The sequence below is a fragment of the Strigops habroptila genome, chromosome 12 (genome assembly GCF_004027225.2).
Source record: "Strigops habroptila isolate Jane chromosome 12, bStrHab1.2.pri, whole genome shotgun sequence".
Lineage (NCBI taxonomy): Eukaryota > Metazoa > Chordata > Aves > Psittaciformes > Psittacidae > Strigops > Strigops habroptila.
Genome location: NC_044288.2, coordinates 25,028,606 through 25,045,135, shown reverse-complemented (window position 1 = coordinate 25,045,135; position 16,530 = coordinate 25,028,606). Strand labels below are relative to the sequence as shown.

The window sequence follows — 16,530 nt, the reverse complement described above, 5'->3', positions numbered from 1 at the left end:
TGTAACAGACTTTTAAAACTTAAGAGTATTTCATGCCTGTTGAATTTGAAGATTGCTGTTAAGATGTTAAAAAAAGAAATACTGACACTAAACAACCCAAGCCACTAAATCCCATAAATAAAGCACTTCAGATCAAAAGACCTTGCAGATTTCAGCAGTACCCAGTCCTTGCCCGAGACTGAAGTAAAGCTTGGTGCCAGCCTGCACATGATGGGAGGCTGGGTATGTTCTTGTTTCTATGCAGGCATCACATAATTTCTACCTTATTAAGCCAGTTTTTCCTTAGATGGCTTGGATATTACAGGACGTGGAGTTGGCAGATCACATCAGTTTGTGTTGTCCTGAGAGAGGGATGGCAAGAAGTATGAAGCAGACTTCAATTTTCCACCTTCTTTTTTAAGCAGATAAAGGTGGCTAAGCCAGAATAGTAGAAAATGCATACACCATTTCCTCTGCTTGCCAAATATCCACGAGATTCCTGAGCCAAATGTCAGAGGCTGGTGTAGAGTTAGATTTGAAATGTATAAGGTACATGTTACCTACCTAGGCAAGGTAACAAGTCAAGTGTGCATTCCATATGTAAAAGGCTTTAGAAGGATCAGGAAAAAAGTACATTATCCTGTCAATACTGGGATGTCAGCACATGCAATCACCTTGTAAGCTGTGCCCTCGCTTTCTGCAAAACATCTTGACCTAATATTTTGGATGACACAAGTCTTTTGCATATTTCTCAGTATGATCTAAATCTGTTTAGCAGAGAAAATACCATTTCTGTCTGTGTCACTGGCGGTGAAGTAAAAGGCTTCAGGCTGCCCGATTTGATGCCCTTTCCAGCACATTGACCCTACATACAACATAGGAACCCAAATTTCAGTCAAGGTCAGTTATTACATGTGCCATTGTCTGTAGGCGTAAACCTGCCAAGAATGACTGCGTACACAAGCATGTACTGCAGCTCATGTGTTTCTAAAAGCTGAGGGACATTTACCTTTGCTTGAAAAGCATTGCCACATATTTCAGTGACAGGAGGATTGGTCTTGTCTTCCCACATTTAGGAATAACTGTTGCTGTCGGGTTCCAGCTGGACACAGGGAATGCTGTGCAGTGTCTAGCTGTGGCAGTCAGATAGCCCTCACCTCTGAGAACACAGAGTGGGAGCGTGTCTGGGCTGATAGGACATGATGTATTGGTTTACATCAGTATCACTTACTCAACTTCACTATAAGTTTTTGCAGTTCTTGTAAAGGAGACAATATACAAATACAAAGTGTCCATACACTCCCTCTTATTCTCCTCTCCAGAATGCCCCACTTCATCTTTAAGAAGTAAAAACAGCAAAAGATAGGAAAAAAAAAAAAGAGCACTGATCCCTTGCAACATCAAGCAGTGACAGCATCCACATGAAATATTTTACCATTAATGGCTCCAATAGAAACCTTTCTGGATGATCTATGGAAGCCCTGCAATCAGAAATATTATGAGCTTTGCTCAGCCCCATTTCAAATTGATGGTTCTCTGATGAGAGGGGAGTTGTCTTCACTTGTGCCGTCAAATTTAGAAACCCATTTGAGTCCTTTTGATGTCGTTTGAATGATCACTTCGGAGAGGTTATAAAAACATGCAACTAAGCCATATTTGTTTTTTCTGTGTTGTTTGGAAAGTGTAAACACTTAAATCATCAACCAAGTGCATATCATTCATATTCACCAAACCTTTTAAAAGCGTGCTTAGCATACCACTGAGAGAGATTACTCTGCTGACAGAAATCAAGTGTCTGGATTAATTTAAAGGAGTGCATTTCACAATCCATCATTCCAGAACAGGAGAACAAGGAACTGCTCGGTTAAATTAAATGGTGAGTTGCTCTGGAACAAATTAAAGGAAATTCATCTCTGCACCGCATCTTGTCCAGCCGTGTAACTCCGGGCTGCTGCTGTTAAAAGCCAAGCAGTCTCGGTTTCATAAAGCTGGGTTTCATAAAGACTGAATCCTTTTACAACCAATATTTGTTTATTTGCACCCTTGCCCATTGTGGGAAGCAGCAGGACCTGTGGCTTGTCACAGGAGCTGGCAGTTCCAGGCCAGCACTCTTCAGAGACCTTCTGAAGGAGAAGAGCTGTGGGAAACCAGCCAAGTGGAGTGATGGAGCAGAGCAAAGTGCAGAGCAGCCAAGTGGAGAGCAGGTAGAGAGGGTGCTTGCTGCTCCACTGCAGGTGTCTGAGCCGGAGCAGAACCTTCTACAGCAGATGCCTTTCCTATGAAGCTTTGGTGCCCATCGCCGGCTGGATTTGGTCCATATCCCTCAGCTTAAGGGCTCTCCATTAGCCCAGCCCATGTCCAGCTGGTTCACTGGAACATTCTGGACTGAAGGGCTGTTTCCTTCTGAGGAAAGGATTTATTTGGTAACCCAAGAGCCCACATGCAGAGACAGTCAGGCTCAACAGAACATAGGATCTACTGAGAGGACTTTACAAACAGTAGAAGGAATGAAAAAAACTTAACAGAAGAGAGTATAATAAGGAATATACATCTGTGTAAAATTCCTTGTGGTACCAATTGGCTCTGCAGATAAGCTTTGCAGATCTTACCCAAACCCTAAATAGCTCTCTCTCCTTCTAAATCTTTAAATAACCATCTTCTATCAACTCTCTCTTTAATGGTCACTTTAAATTTTCAACTTTTTCTCCCTGGGTTTATTATATATCTATATCCATATCTATACCTATATCTATATCTATACCTATATCTATATCTATATTTATATTTATATCTGTATCTATACCTATATCATCTATATCTGTATAGATATATTTAACCCAACATTCTCATAGCAGAAAAAAGAGCAGTTTGAAAACAAATGCTCCATAGGATGCAAACTCTTTTATAGCCATTTACACTTCAAAAGTAAATCAGAACATTCTCCTTCTAGTGCTATACCCGACAACATTCCAGGCAAAACATTATCATCCTTCATTTACATTCATTTCCCTAACTAGGTCTCATTTAGGCAGTGAATAGCAGAGGCATAACAGTACAACTGATCATGCCGAAAGGCAAACTGTCTCTCCACACTTGAAGACCTTGAAACCTTGAAATGCTTCAAAGTAGAGCTGGGCAGTGCCGTATTGCCCCACCTCCCAAACCTCCAACCCCTCTTTGGTGCCCATGTCCCATCACAGGCTGTGACTGTGTCCCTGTGGAGCAATCTTCCTATTTTCCCATTTGCTTTGCTCTCTCGCTTCCTTTTGCTCACCATGTGAGGCCAAGAACCAACGGGGAGAGTGAGCAAGAACACAGGCTCTGCTCACACACACGCATCCTGGAGCAGAGGAAATGCTGTGCACTCCCACACCTCCCATGTCAGCCTGCAGGCAAGCAGGGGCCAGTGGAGGAGCCTGCTGAGGAGCAAGAACACCACGCTACCCATTAGTAACCTTGGAGGTGTAACGTGGAGCAAGTCTTCAGCCAGCCTGAAGCATTAGGGAAACCCGCAGAGCTTTTTCCAGGTGGGCAGAGGCTGTAAGGACAGGGAAGCTGCCCCTTTGGACTGGCAAATGGACATGTCTGAGCCAGAGGGGAAGGGACTTGCTCAAAGCAAACCTGTGAGACCCAGCAGCACTGCTCTGACTCCTCTTCCTGGTGACTTTCCTCCATAAAAATGTATGCCCACAGGCTGGTGTGCTTCTGAGAGGCTGCATCAGAAGCCAGGCTGTGAGTCAGTCCTCCCTTGCAAGCATGAGGTAACAACCACAAGCTACTACCTGAAGCTTGTCCAGGCGCTGCAATTATCAAACGTGCCAAGCAGATTTCATATTTGCTCACAATAGCTAGTTCCTGTCTGCTTCCAACCTGAAGCATTTAGGTCCATCTAATAAATCTCGATAATCAGTTTGAAACATAATACTGCCATAAATTCTGATTTCCCAAGTGCTGTGCTTCACCAGAGCAGAAGAGGCACCTCAGTTCCCAGGCCCTATCTACAACTCTAGAAGGGACCACGGAGGGAAGGTGTTGCTCTGAAGAGCTGTGCTGAATCAGGGGAGGCAGGGCAAGAGAAGAGATATATGCTGGTGTTGTGCAGGGTCACCCAGCAGGTGAATGGGCAGTGTGAGCACAAAACCTCCCTACACACCTCCCTCCAGGGCCAGCTTGCTGCTGCACACTGGCTTTTCTGCTATCAGAGTGGGATGCCATTCCCATCATCTTTCTGTGATTAATCCCAGTCTATTGTCAGTGGGAGCTTCTGCTGAAATGCCATCCATTTGTTTTTATACATTTGGCAAAACACCTTTTCCTTTTATTGTCTTGGCTAAAATCAGCCCAATTTTTCAGGCTGATTGGTCATTTGGCAGTAATGCACCTAAACGGCTCTCTACTGCTGTATGATAACGGAGCTTTGGCACAGCAAGATTGATAGCAGGGAGCCCCAGGTAAGGATGCTCCATTTTCCTGCAGACTGATTAGTACTGTCTACTCTGGTGATTTAGGTGTTTTTTCAAAGAACACATCTGAAGAGCTGCAATGGATACACACTGTCAGCTCCTGGCAGTTTGAGCGCAAACAGCTGCCCCGAAAGCTCTGTGCAGCACCACAAAGAGATGAGCCTCTCTGAAAGCGAGTCAATCAAAGAAGATAAATCTTTGTGTCAGTTCCAATTATTGGGATACTCCAGTTAACTCAGGGAATCACAGACATTAGACTGGCTTTAAATCCCCACGTGGTTGGGACTACATCCATTGCTCTTGGGAAGCAATTTCACTGACAGATCAAGAGGCTTTTCTCAGCTAGTTAATTCCAATTAAGTTTTTCCTCTCAATTTCATCCTACTATCCATTATCCTCAGTCAGCTACCCTTAGCAATTCCTTGCCTGCCACGCTGCTCCTGCTAAGAGTCCTGGAAATGGTGACATTATTACAAGTACCTGGTGATGACACCCATGGGACTTCCCTGCGCTACAGCCTCAGAGCAAAGATGGTTTCTGCCTTAAAGAGCTTCTTCCAGCTGCTAAGGCCTTCAAAGAAAGCTATACACTTTAATTTAGATATAGTAACCTCCTCCCTCATGTGTTTTGCCTCTTTCATCCTCTGATAAGCTTTGTTTCTTCTGGCTATCCTGACTTGAGATAGGAATCAAAGTGTAAAGATGTGTAACACTAGCAATGCTGCTGCAGAATGATCTGCTGGTATTTTTCTAGAAGTCTACAAACACTGGTGTCCTGGAAGATGTTGCAAAAATAGATAACACAATACAAAAGATGATTATTTTCTGGCATACTGCTATGTCATGACCTTTATATAGGTTCTATTGAATAATTTCTTTCCTTGCCCCTCCAAAAATTGATGAGAATGGCTGCACACTGCAAAGTGGATGGGATTCATCGGTGTCTTACCTCTGATATTGAAATGGCCCAGTCACAAGCTCCCTGGCTCCCTTTCCCTTCATCCCAGTGCCATCTCTCTCATATGCTCAGGCAGACAAATGGAATTAAGCAATCTGTAAACACATCCATCCAGCTCAGGAAGGTCAAGGGGTTTGCAGATTTATTTCAAGAAACAAGAGGAATTCAGCCCTTTCCTCAACACAGCAGTGAGCATCAAAGGGTGTCGTGCTCCTCTGCGGAAGCAGATCCCCTTACCAGAGGGCAGGTGGGGAAAATCCATGGAATGGGGCTTGCAGAGTAGGAAAGGTAAAGAAGTCTCCATGTGCGGACCAGTGTTTGGGAGTGCCACAGCTAACGAAGGTTGCTGGATGTTCACACGAGTACAACCTCCCCCAGTTCTCTGCACACTTGAGCAGCCACTATTTGTAACCTGGGGTTTCTAGGCCCAGGTGAAGCCAGCAGACAGGAATCAGTGTACTGTACTGTAGTACAGTGGGGCTGTACTACAGGCCTAGCTTACTTCATTATTTTGCTTACACTTTTGGGCACCAAAACAGGCTGAAGAGATGACTTTACAAGCAGTCAGGCTTGCCCAGACCCTAGAAAATGGTCAAAAGAGAGTGTGTTGGATCAGAAATATCTCTGAAAATTGATGTTTTCTCTGACTGCACTTAGGGGAAAGCCTGGAGGGCTCCCAAAACACCAGAATCCCCCAAGACCAGCTTCATGTCATGCATGCCATGTAGCTCTCAGGCTGGCAGGGAGAAGGCAGCCTGACCTCAGCCTGGCTGTGCTTTGACCCAGCACATGGACCTCAAACAGCCCCTGACTGCCCACAAGCTCTTTCCTGCTGCCAATCCTCTACACTATCCAGTCCTCTTTCAAGTGCGTTTTAGCATCTTCACTTAAACACCAGTAGAATTTGAAATTGGCCACCATATGAATACCTCATCTCCAGCACACTCCCACCACATCTTAAATATTCACTAGTCTTCTTTGAATCATGAGGGCATGGGCTTGGAGAAAGAAGTTAATATGAGGAGGAGATAAATATTCTACTCATTATCTATAAAAAAAGAACCCCTACTTTAGCCATTCTAAATGCATAATCAGTTCAGCAGCAGAAGCTGATAATGGAACCTGCAGGTATTTTCTCTGGGAGGACAGAGACACTTATCACTAAGAAAAAGAAAACTGGAAGGATTTCAATATCATCAGTTTACTACCAGCTCTTGGCTGGACCCTCCATGGAGGGTGCAGCAGCACATACTAAGCCAGATTCAGCCTGCATTGCACCAGCTAGAGTCCAGAGGAACTGCTCTGAGGGCGTCTGAAGTCAAATTGACAGAACTGGGCAGAAGTCCTGCATAGATTTACACACATGATTAATTTGATAGCACATGCTGCCCTGCTGAGCGCCAGGGACAAAGTGTGGGTATGGGCAAGGCAAGGCCTGAGCTAGATTTACACCAGTATAAAGGAAAGCATTGCCCAGCCCAGCATTTGCATTATTCACATGAAGGAAAAGATGTGGTGGCAGCTGCAAAGAGTTTAAACCCCAAAACCCTGGTGGGATGCTCTTCACGCAGAGGTTTGGTTTGTTGTTTCAGCTGACTCTCTGCATCTCCTTTATCTTTTCTCCTTTCAGAGTTGTTTGACCTTAAATGCAAAAGGATAACATGGGTCAGGAGGAGTGTTTATTATGCATGATCTATTTTTCTTTCATGTTAGCAAAATCCTTTTGTAAAAGTTGGCAGAAGTCCCTGTTGCAGCTAAATTTCAGACCCATGGGTGATCTGGAATTTCACGTTATTTATGTCTCAGTATAAAAAAAGCAATGAAAAGGAAGCAGATTCAAAGAAAATAATCAGAAGACAGCTGAGGTCTGCTAGCTTTACTTATTTAAACCATTCGAGTCTTTCACTGTCCTTGTCTTCACTGATAACTCTTTCAGTGGTTTGAGGGCTTGCTGTGTAGAAGCTGGAGTAGTTGTAGAAATTACACATCACATTTATCCCAGTGTTGCTTCACAGGCAAGGACCGTGAAGCACTTTACAGTTTCAAAGAACTAACCTGCATGACACAGCTCCTATTTACAAGCGTGCTGACACTGCCTGCTCCCAACACTGATGCACTGGTAGCAGTGCAGGGATTCTGAAGTTTAAATCCTTCGCACTACAGACACATAGAGGAACACTGAATGGGGATGACATCCTGCTGCTGCCATTTCTGAGGTCCCAGTCCAACCTCCTGTCCCTCAGCCCATGGCTTTCCTTGGGCTGGGGTGAGAGTGGCCAGACTCCACAATTCTCACTCGCTCTCTGTGGTATGTGGCATCCCAGCAATTCACCCCCTGGCTCCAGGAAGCTATTTGTACCCTAAGAGTAACTGCTGAGTATGAATGAGGGAAGTTCAGCCCTTCACCGCCAGTGCTGTCCAGACTGACATCATTACAGAGATGTCTCCTAAGGGTGGGCTTGCAAAGAACATTTTTAGGAAAGGGTTATTTGCATTTGCTTATTCCCAGAATGGTTCCCAGGTCAAAGCCAGACTGGATGCTTTCCCAAGCCTCATTTGCTGCCAATTAACACACACAGAATCTGAGGTACAAGTTCTTCAGATACTCAGAAAACAGGTTCGCATCCTGCCCATGTTATTCCCAGTGATGTTCCAACGAAGTTAAAGAAAAACCCACAGTTGCTCCCTATACAAACATGCACAAGAGAACACACTCAAAAGTGTGTAGAGTGCCCCTCTACTCTGCTCTGGTGAGACCCCACCCGCAGCACTGTGTGCAGTTCTGATGTTCCCAACATAAGAAGGACATGGAGCTGTTGGAGCAAGCCCAGAGGAGGCCACGAGGATCATCAGGGGCTGGAGCACCTCCCATAAGAAGACAGGCTGAGAACACTGGGGCTGTTCAGCCTGGAGAAGAGAAGCTGCGTGGAGACCTCAGAGCAGCTTCCAGTAGCTGAAGAGGGCTACAAGGATGCTGGAGAGGGACTCTTCATCAGGGACTAAAGCGATAGAACAAGGGGTGATGGGTTCAAACTTAAAAATGGGAAGTTCAGGTTGGATATAAGGAAGAGGTTCTTCCCTGTGAGGGTGCTGAGGCGCTGGCACAGGGTGCCCAGGGAAGCTGTGGCTGCCCCATCCCTGGCAGTGTTCAAGGCCAGGTTGGACACAGGGGCTTGGAGCAACCTGCCCTAGTGGAAGGTGTCCCTGCCCGTGGCAGGGGGTTGGGACTGGATGAGCTTTAAGGTCCCTTCCAACCCAAACCACTCTATGATTCTATGATTCTAAAAGCCATGAATCGTCACAGTCAGGGGCTAATCCTAGTGACAGGGCAAGCTTGATCCGCACTTCTCCCTTGACCACTCATTCTTCCAGAAGACCTCTCTTCAGGCAGACACGACGCCTTGATTCAGAAGCTCCTCTCTGCAGTCACAGAACATACAGGTGACTATGAGGAAGAGAGCAGCACCACACAGCCCCTCCAGAATGTCTCCCCAGGAGCTAGGGGAAGCTGTTATTGCTCAGCTTCGGGCTGAGATGAGCCATCTGAGTTTTGAAGAACACATTTAAATGCACAAAGGTTTTCACTTTGAGGCATCCTCCCCCTCCAGCACTAGCAGACATTAAGTATGTGCATGCTTAGTGCTTTGCAAGCTCTCCAGCAATCAGGGTGGATCGCAAAGGGAACTTGCCTCAGTAATCCAGGCGTCTCTGTAATGCCAGGCCCTGGAGGTACAGCTAGGGTGACATTTTCCCTAGTATCTCTTAGATTCTTCAAGCTCCTTTGAAACTTACTTGAGGTGAGTTTGAATAGAATTAAGCTTCCAGGTCTCTTTTGTGTTTTAGAAGAGATTACCTTCTGTCTTTACATTCTGCAGTAAATAACAAGCAGACTCTGCTTGGGAAGTTGGGGAGAGCATGAGCATAAATGAGCATAATTCCTTTGAATATTAAAAGTATATTTGATGTTGTGCTCAAGGTCACACAGCAAATCAATGGGCAAAACTGAGCGGTAGCCCTAAAGGCATATTACTTGCAATCAGATGCAGGAGTAGTTGAGTAGTTGCACAGACTTCAAAGCAGCATTACATCAACTTAACATATGGCTAGAAAGGAGCTTGGGGAGTTTCAGTGATTTGCTAAAGGGGAGAAAGAGTCAAGAGCAGGGCTGACATTAGATATGAATAGCTAATTTCACTGTATAAGTAACCTGGCACTGGGTAGTCTGCTGCTAATTCATTCTCCAAAAAACTGCTGATTTTAGTGTCATAGTTTTCAGCATCCACTGCTGGAAATGCTGTGTCCCCCGCTTGATAGACACAGCTTATTGCCTATTGGCACTATGCTGGGAGAACCCAAGATCAAAGACACCCAGTGACTTGGCTCTGACATCCTTGCTGGCACAACACTGGTAACAGCTTTGGTGTAGGTATGTCCCTGTGTGTGGCAGTGAGAACATGCCTGTTGGCTGCTGAGCTTCAGCACGAGCTGCTGGCCAAGCAGCATGCTTACCAGCCCTACCTGACCACCACTTGCCTCTCGTTTCAGCTGTCAGAACTATATTTATGCTAGTGCAGTATTTCCTGTGTCTGCAGTTGGATAGGTCCTTCAGTCATTTTTCCATTAAAATGCTCAAGTGTTTTTTGCAAACATCTAAACAGGAAGAGACGCAACCTCTCCTCCCTGAACATCGTGTGCTCTCTTCTCTGGCAGCCGCACATCCCGCCGGTGCCAGCTGCTGCCGCGACTCCAGGACACACCGAGGGAGGATGCCACACCTTGGGGCTGCACGTGGGCTCTGCTTGAGGGTCTTGAGATGCTCAGCAGCCTTGGGATTTCAGTCCGAGTCCTTCCCATTCACCTCCAGTAGGCTCCCCTCATTCCAGATCACTGCTGTGCCTGACTGCGCAGGCAGATCCTGGGATCTGGTCAGCAGGTAGTGGAGGAACAACCCCCCAGCTCTGAAACCAAAGGGAAAATGCCCATTGAGTCAACTGGGCTGATGCTGGGCCAGAGACTTGACTCAGGCAGATACTGGGCAGCTCCTCTGCTGTGCATTTTCTCTGGGCACAGGATGGGTCTCGGGGTTGTTTCCGCTTGGAGACTTGCTGTCTGTGGGGCATCATCACTGCCTTCTCATGCGGAAAGGCATGGCCCCTAGAGCAGAACCATCCACCCATTTCTGCCATCCATCTGCTTCCTGTAAAGACCCCAGGGATGAATTTCTCTTTCCCTGAGATGGACAAGCTCTGCCCCTCGGGAGCAGGAGGCAGCTCTGAATGTGGAGCCCAGAAGCAAACTGAAGAGGCAGCTTCTTTATAAACTAGTAAGTGAAGACTCTCCTGGCACCAGCAGATCACAGCTCCAGGGGCACTGTGCTCAGCCACGGGGCAACCAGCATGAGTCTGTATGCATCCAGCAGGATAAGCGGGAAAAAGCCACATTCTGAGTTCAGGAGGAGGAGAAGCTGATGCACTTTGATTCTAGGAGTATTTACATAGCCTTAGGAAAGGAGCTCCTCAGAGCCCTGCTGACCCTCAGCGTGCCCAGGGCTTTCCTCAGGGAGTTTCAATTGCCTGGCTCCAGGCTCTATCACTGGTGCAAATCAAATGCTGACACATCTGAGGGTGACAGAACAGCACAAAAAAGAAAGTGGAAGGAAACTTGAGGCCCTGCATGTTTGTGTGCCCGCAGGTTCCTCCTGCAGAGCCCTGAGCCAGCCGCCTGTCAGCCAGCACCTTATCTGCATTCTCCTTGAGAAGCCCTAATGAATCCAGAAACCACATTTAATACATGCACTGGTATGTATCCAGCACCGTAGTGTGAGAGCCTTGCAGCAGCATGGTCATACTGCAGAATTAATCTGAGATTGGTGATAACTGCAGAAAATTAGATTTATGTAAATTTTTTAAGTGTTGGGATTTTCTTTCTCGAGGAGTTGCTGTTCTAAGTCCCAGCCTCATCCTACAGAAGGAAACCTGTGAGACAACATCACCCTCCCATGCCACCTCTGCCCATCCCCCGGACCCGGGTGGGCATGTAGAGCCAGCGCTGGGCTGCTCCTGCCTGCTGCAGAGATGCTGCGTTCACTGGACTGGGCAAGGGAACACAGCCCCAGCAGCCTCTGGGAACTGCTACCAGCCCATAGAAGATGCATTACTGTCTCCACCACAAGGCCCTCACCCAGCCTTAGGACACTTAGGTGGGACAGCCCAGAGAAGCTTTTGCTGGTTTTCTTGGTGTTTACATGTATCTCACCTTTTCTCCTCCCTGCCTATATCCTATACCCATGCCCACCAAAACAGGGGAGTGATGCAGTGAGGATACACCATTTCCTTGAGCTGAACTGGACTCCAACCTCCCAGCTCCAGAGGGTAACCCCTAACCAATAAGACCTCCTTCTTCTCCAGAGGAGCAACCTGCTCTGCTGAAAGCATCTTTGGCTGTGATAGTTCCTGCAGGTGGATGGAGTGATAGGGTGGCTCAGGGCTTCATTCTCTAAGGACAAAGCAGTACAGTAAGTATTTTGTGAGACTCCTAGTATTAAGGCACAGTCACTAACTGTGACTAAAAGATTTGTACATAGCCTGGACTGGTGCTATGGAAGTGGGGGGACAATCCAGATGAAGCAAAATGATAATGTGGTGAAAAGGAACAGTAGTGAGTGGTCTGCAGCTATTCCCCACCCATCTTGTCTGTGGCAGAGAACATCTCCTCAGTGTATGTGCAGCACGATGCCTTACATTCAGGTCACAAGCTGAATCAGTTTCTCCAAGTTCTTCTTTGTTTAATGTCCTACCAGTTTGGAAGCAGTTCAAGGAAAATCCCAGTGATTCCTCCTTCCAGCTGCTTTAAACAACTCTCTAGCTTCTGTAATTATTAGCCTAAATCAGTTGAAGCATGGAACATCCAGAGCCCTCTCTGATGAGACTCGCTGGGTCCACAGCCTCAGTGATGACTGCCAGAGCGGATCTGCCAAGGATTGAAGGGCGTTAAGGTTCAAAAGGAGTTTTCTTTTTAGGTAACTTTTGAAAACCACAGACTTTTAGGAATGTTTTAATGAAATTATATACCCTTTCAAAAAACCCTTGCAGCCTATGAGAGCATCTTCACATGTTGACATAGCAGGTAGAGGCAGCATGGGAACAGCTTTGGTTTCTGGATGTGTGGAGAAGAAAAGAGTTGGATCCATTCATGCACACACTTGAAAGAAGGTGTGATTTATAAAGCAATATTGCTTTGTCTTTTCCCTCTGTGGCAGCGGTGTCTGGCCTGGAACCTCTCACCATGGCCAGCCTGGGAGTGGGTTCATGAAAGTGCATGAGCCAGGGTTGGTGTGCAACTGCGGTTCAGAGATAGCAGTCTACTACTCAGGTACCACCTGAGGTAGCTATGTGTGACTGTCCTGACAGGAGAAAGCAAGAGCACCCCAGACTGTGATCCAGGAGTTGCAGGCACCAGCTCTCTTACCCAAGCAAGTGGTGCAGGAGTCTGGCCTCCTGTATCTGCCCCACGTCCCTCTACACAGAGGGAGCAGGAAGGGAGCAGTGTCCTGTCCAGGGAGCTGCTCTCCACTTCCAGAGCATGAGATCCCTGCTCAGGCTGGGCAGATCCTCGTCACAAGGAAAGAACACCACTGTCCATCCAGGTAACACCTGGATGTGTCATTTGTTCAGTTTGAGGTTGTCAGAATCATGCTCATGTTTGATGGCAAAGAAATGCAGCAGAGAAATGCCATCATTACATCAATAGCTACATGTCACCAAAGAGCTGCCTGGGTACAGGTGGTGGAGCAGCCTCACCGGTCTGGATCTGTACATAAATCACTTCCTCTGGGAGGTTTTGAATGCTGTCATTTATTTGCCCATGGCAGGGGTTGGAACTACATGATCTTTACAGTCCCTTCCAACCCAAACCATCCAATGATTCTACTATTTATTTATTCAGCAAATGCAGTGCACTCAAATCTACTTCTAGTCTTTTAACAATAGACCTATTTCTTTATAAAGCTGTAACAAGTTTAGAAGATGACTTGCCTATCTCATCACCAGCCTGCCCAAACCTGACTGTGTACACATCCTACCCCTGCTCAGCACGAAGTTCACTGAAAAAGCACACAAAATCAATGTTCCCTGCACTGCTGAGCTGATTAAAGATGCAGCTGGGATGAGAAGGGAAGCGCAGGGTCCAGCATGGTTTCCTGTGCCTATAAATAGCTGTTGGATACAGTTTAGGCAGAGGTCAGCACCAGGCAGCTGCGCGAGCTCCAGCTCCCATTTGCCTCGTTCTGGAGGGAATGGGACTGATGGCAAAACATGTTCTCCTTGGAGCAAGAGCTTTTGAAACACACACAGTGTGCTGCTGTGGAATGAGCTGAAGCTTTCGAGAGGTTGTGTTCCTGCAGGGGGAGAAGGGCACTGGATGCCTGCAGGGAGGGTCCCACCGGGGTCACCCTGAAGGCTGGCAGCAGAGACCTTGCTGGTCTCTCTGACTTTGCTGAATGACACACAAAATGTGAAACTGCTTCCAAACTGCTCTAAAAGCAAAGAACAGGCATCGAGATGCTATTTATTTGCTTCAGTCCAACACTGAAGGACTTTGGGGGTGGCTTGGGTGGGGGTCCCCAGCGCCAGTTGCACTCCTGGTCGCCCACAAACCCAAGCACGCTGTGACATCTAGTGGCAAGTTGCCTCGAAAGCCCAGAGAAAGCTGTTTCGCAAGCCCCTGGACAACCAGCCCCAGGTGTGTGTGCTGTGTTGCACACTCCTCAGGTGCAGAATTACACATATGTGTGTAACAGCGAGTACAATGGCTATTTCTACTTAGGCCAAGATGTACTGGGACATAGCAAAGTGTCCACAGAAAGGGACAATATATCCACCTCAACAGATAGCTCTCATCTTCCTTGGTCTAGGTGGGAAAGGTCCTGTCCTCTTCCCACCCCAGGTAGCCAGCGTCTGCTGGCATCACCTCCAGAGCCATGGCTGCAGCCGTGCCAAGGCACAGTAGCTAGATGGGCTTGGATACGAGCTTGGCCATTCACTATTTGTCATCCACATCCCCCAGCAGCAACTAGTGCTGGTGTCTGACCAGCTCAGTGACCCTGCCAACACTCCCCAAAAGCCAAAGGCACTGGGAACAGCCTGCATGAAGCCAGAGAGGGGGAGCAGCAGACCTGGCACCATGTACCCTTATTGCACATTCACTTCCTTACCATCCTTTAGCAAGGTTTATTTAATATGTCACCCTGTTTTTCAGACACCATTTGATTTCACGCATTGTCATCAGTGACATAGTCCATATTAGCTTGAATAATGATACAGAAATCAAACCAACACGCTTTGCCTAGGCCCATCATGTGGGGCTGGGTAGCATGAGTCAGGGACATCATTCACTTACTGTGCTGCTTTGTGAAAGAAGGGAGGAACAATTACCAAATATGAGGAGTAAAACTGAGAAAAATGGTCATATTTCAAGAGAATCCTCGTTGTGTGAGAGTTGGGAGCTGGAAGGAATGGGGGAAGCTGCTGCTCAGCACACGAGGGCTGAGCTCTTCACAGAACCACCGTCTGCACCCACCACAAACGCACTGATCCTGCCCTGCTTCTGGAAGGTGATGGGAGCAGCAACGGGGTCTGCAGTGCACAGCCTTGCAGAGCTGAAACCAGGGTGCACAGCCCCAATCCTGCTTCACGTGCTTAAGGTTTGCTGAACCCAGCTGAGACCCACGTGTGGTCCTGAGGCTCCAGCAGGCAGAAGACATGAGGCATCACAGTACAAGCCTGCCGAGCTGTCAGCAGGGCCTTTCCTTTGTCTTTTGCCTTTCAGAAAGCTTTGTTTTAATGCATAAACCAGCTACTTATTTTATATTATTTATTCACGGGAGAAACCAAGTTCTTTTCATACACAAGCATGCCTTCCAACAGCTCCAGGTCCTTTTCCCAGGAACATCGAGGAAACAGGAAGGGGCAGCAGAGGACCCGGTACAGCAGGCAGTGTGTGCACTCAGCTCCTGGCTTGCCTGATGACGAGGGCCAGGTTTTCGGCAGGTATAGGGTAATGCTGACCCTGGAAGTGCTCCTAAACGGTGGACTTCAAAAGCTTGAATGGCAAATTTATACCAGGAACAGCAATCCTCACAAAGATGCTTCCAGAACTACCTCCTCATCTCTTCACAGCTCTCTGACCACAGGGTGAGTGCTGGGGGCAGGGGTACCCCACTCACAGCTGGTAAGGGGCCTCACGGGGCCTTTTCAGCACCCAGCAGGTTTCCCCACTGCCACACACCCCAAACGGGTGAATATCTGGCAACAAAACCCATTCCTATCTTCTGACTTGTAGCTTACATCAACAATTAACTAATTTCTAAAAGACAAGTAGTTTTCTACCTTAAAAAAGAGACCTTTTCCCCTGCCTGGAAGACCAGTGTGTAGCAATGGATGGATGCTCAGCTCTGGCCTCAAATGCAGCAAGCTAATTGCGTTTCTTCTCAGCTCTTGTGCTCGGCACATCGCCAGGGTGACGCAAAGCAATGAGAAATAAATTGACTCAGAACTTGGCCAGAGAGCATCAGCAAACAGAGGGCTGAAAACTCAGCGTGATTTATTTTGTAGAGAGGCAAAGGGCAAGAAATGCAGTGTTATTCCCAGTTGTGGTCCTGGCAAACAGTCCTCAAAGCCCACATGAGAGCAGCGCTGCCGGCGAGGCTGGGCAGCCCTGGTGGCTGTCTGTCAGGAGAGCATCGCTGGGAAGGGACATGACACTAATTCACTGTAACACTTCCACCTCCTGCCCTGAGAATACAAAGTGTTTTACATGGAGCAATGGAATGAAAGGCACTATCTGACATGTAGACACTTAATACCCTCCTGCAGATCTGTCAGAGTTCCTGTGGGATCCTTTCAGCATTACAAAACAAGCCTGTGGCAAAGGCGGGAGCTGAAGCTGGCCCAGCCGACGGCCGGAGTGATGCCAGGATTGCCCCAGCACGGGGGCTCCAGCCTTGCTGAAGGTACCTGAGCACAAGGTAGGAGAGCTGAGACAGCAAACATGCCCAACCTGCACCCAAACCCCTCCTCAGCTGTCTGGGGAAGACAGGCAGAGCCTGGGAGCACCTGAGGCCTGGAGCAGCACC

General features: G+C 47.4%; 1 protein-coding gene across 1 annotated transcript in view; it reads right to left on the bottom strand.

Moving 5' to 3' along the window:
* Positions 1 to 16,530, bottom strand: part of LOC115616182 (rho GTPase-activating protein 7-like) — a 47,690-nt gene that overhangs the window by 29,247 nt on the left and 1,913 nt on the right. The gene's annotated exons all lie outside the window — the stretch shown is intronic.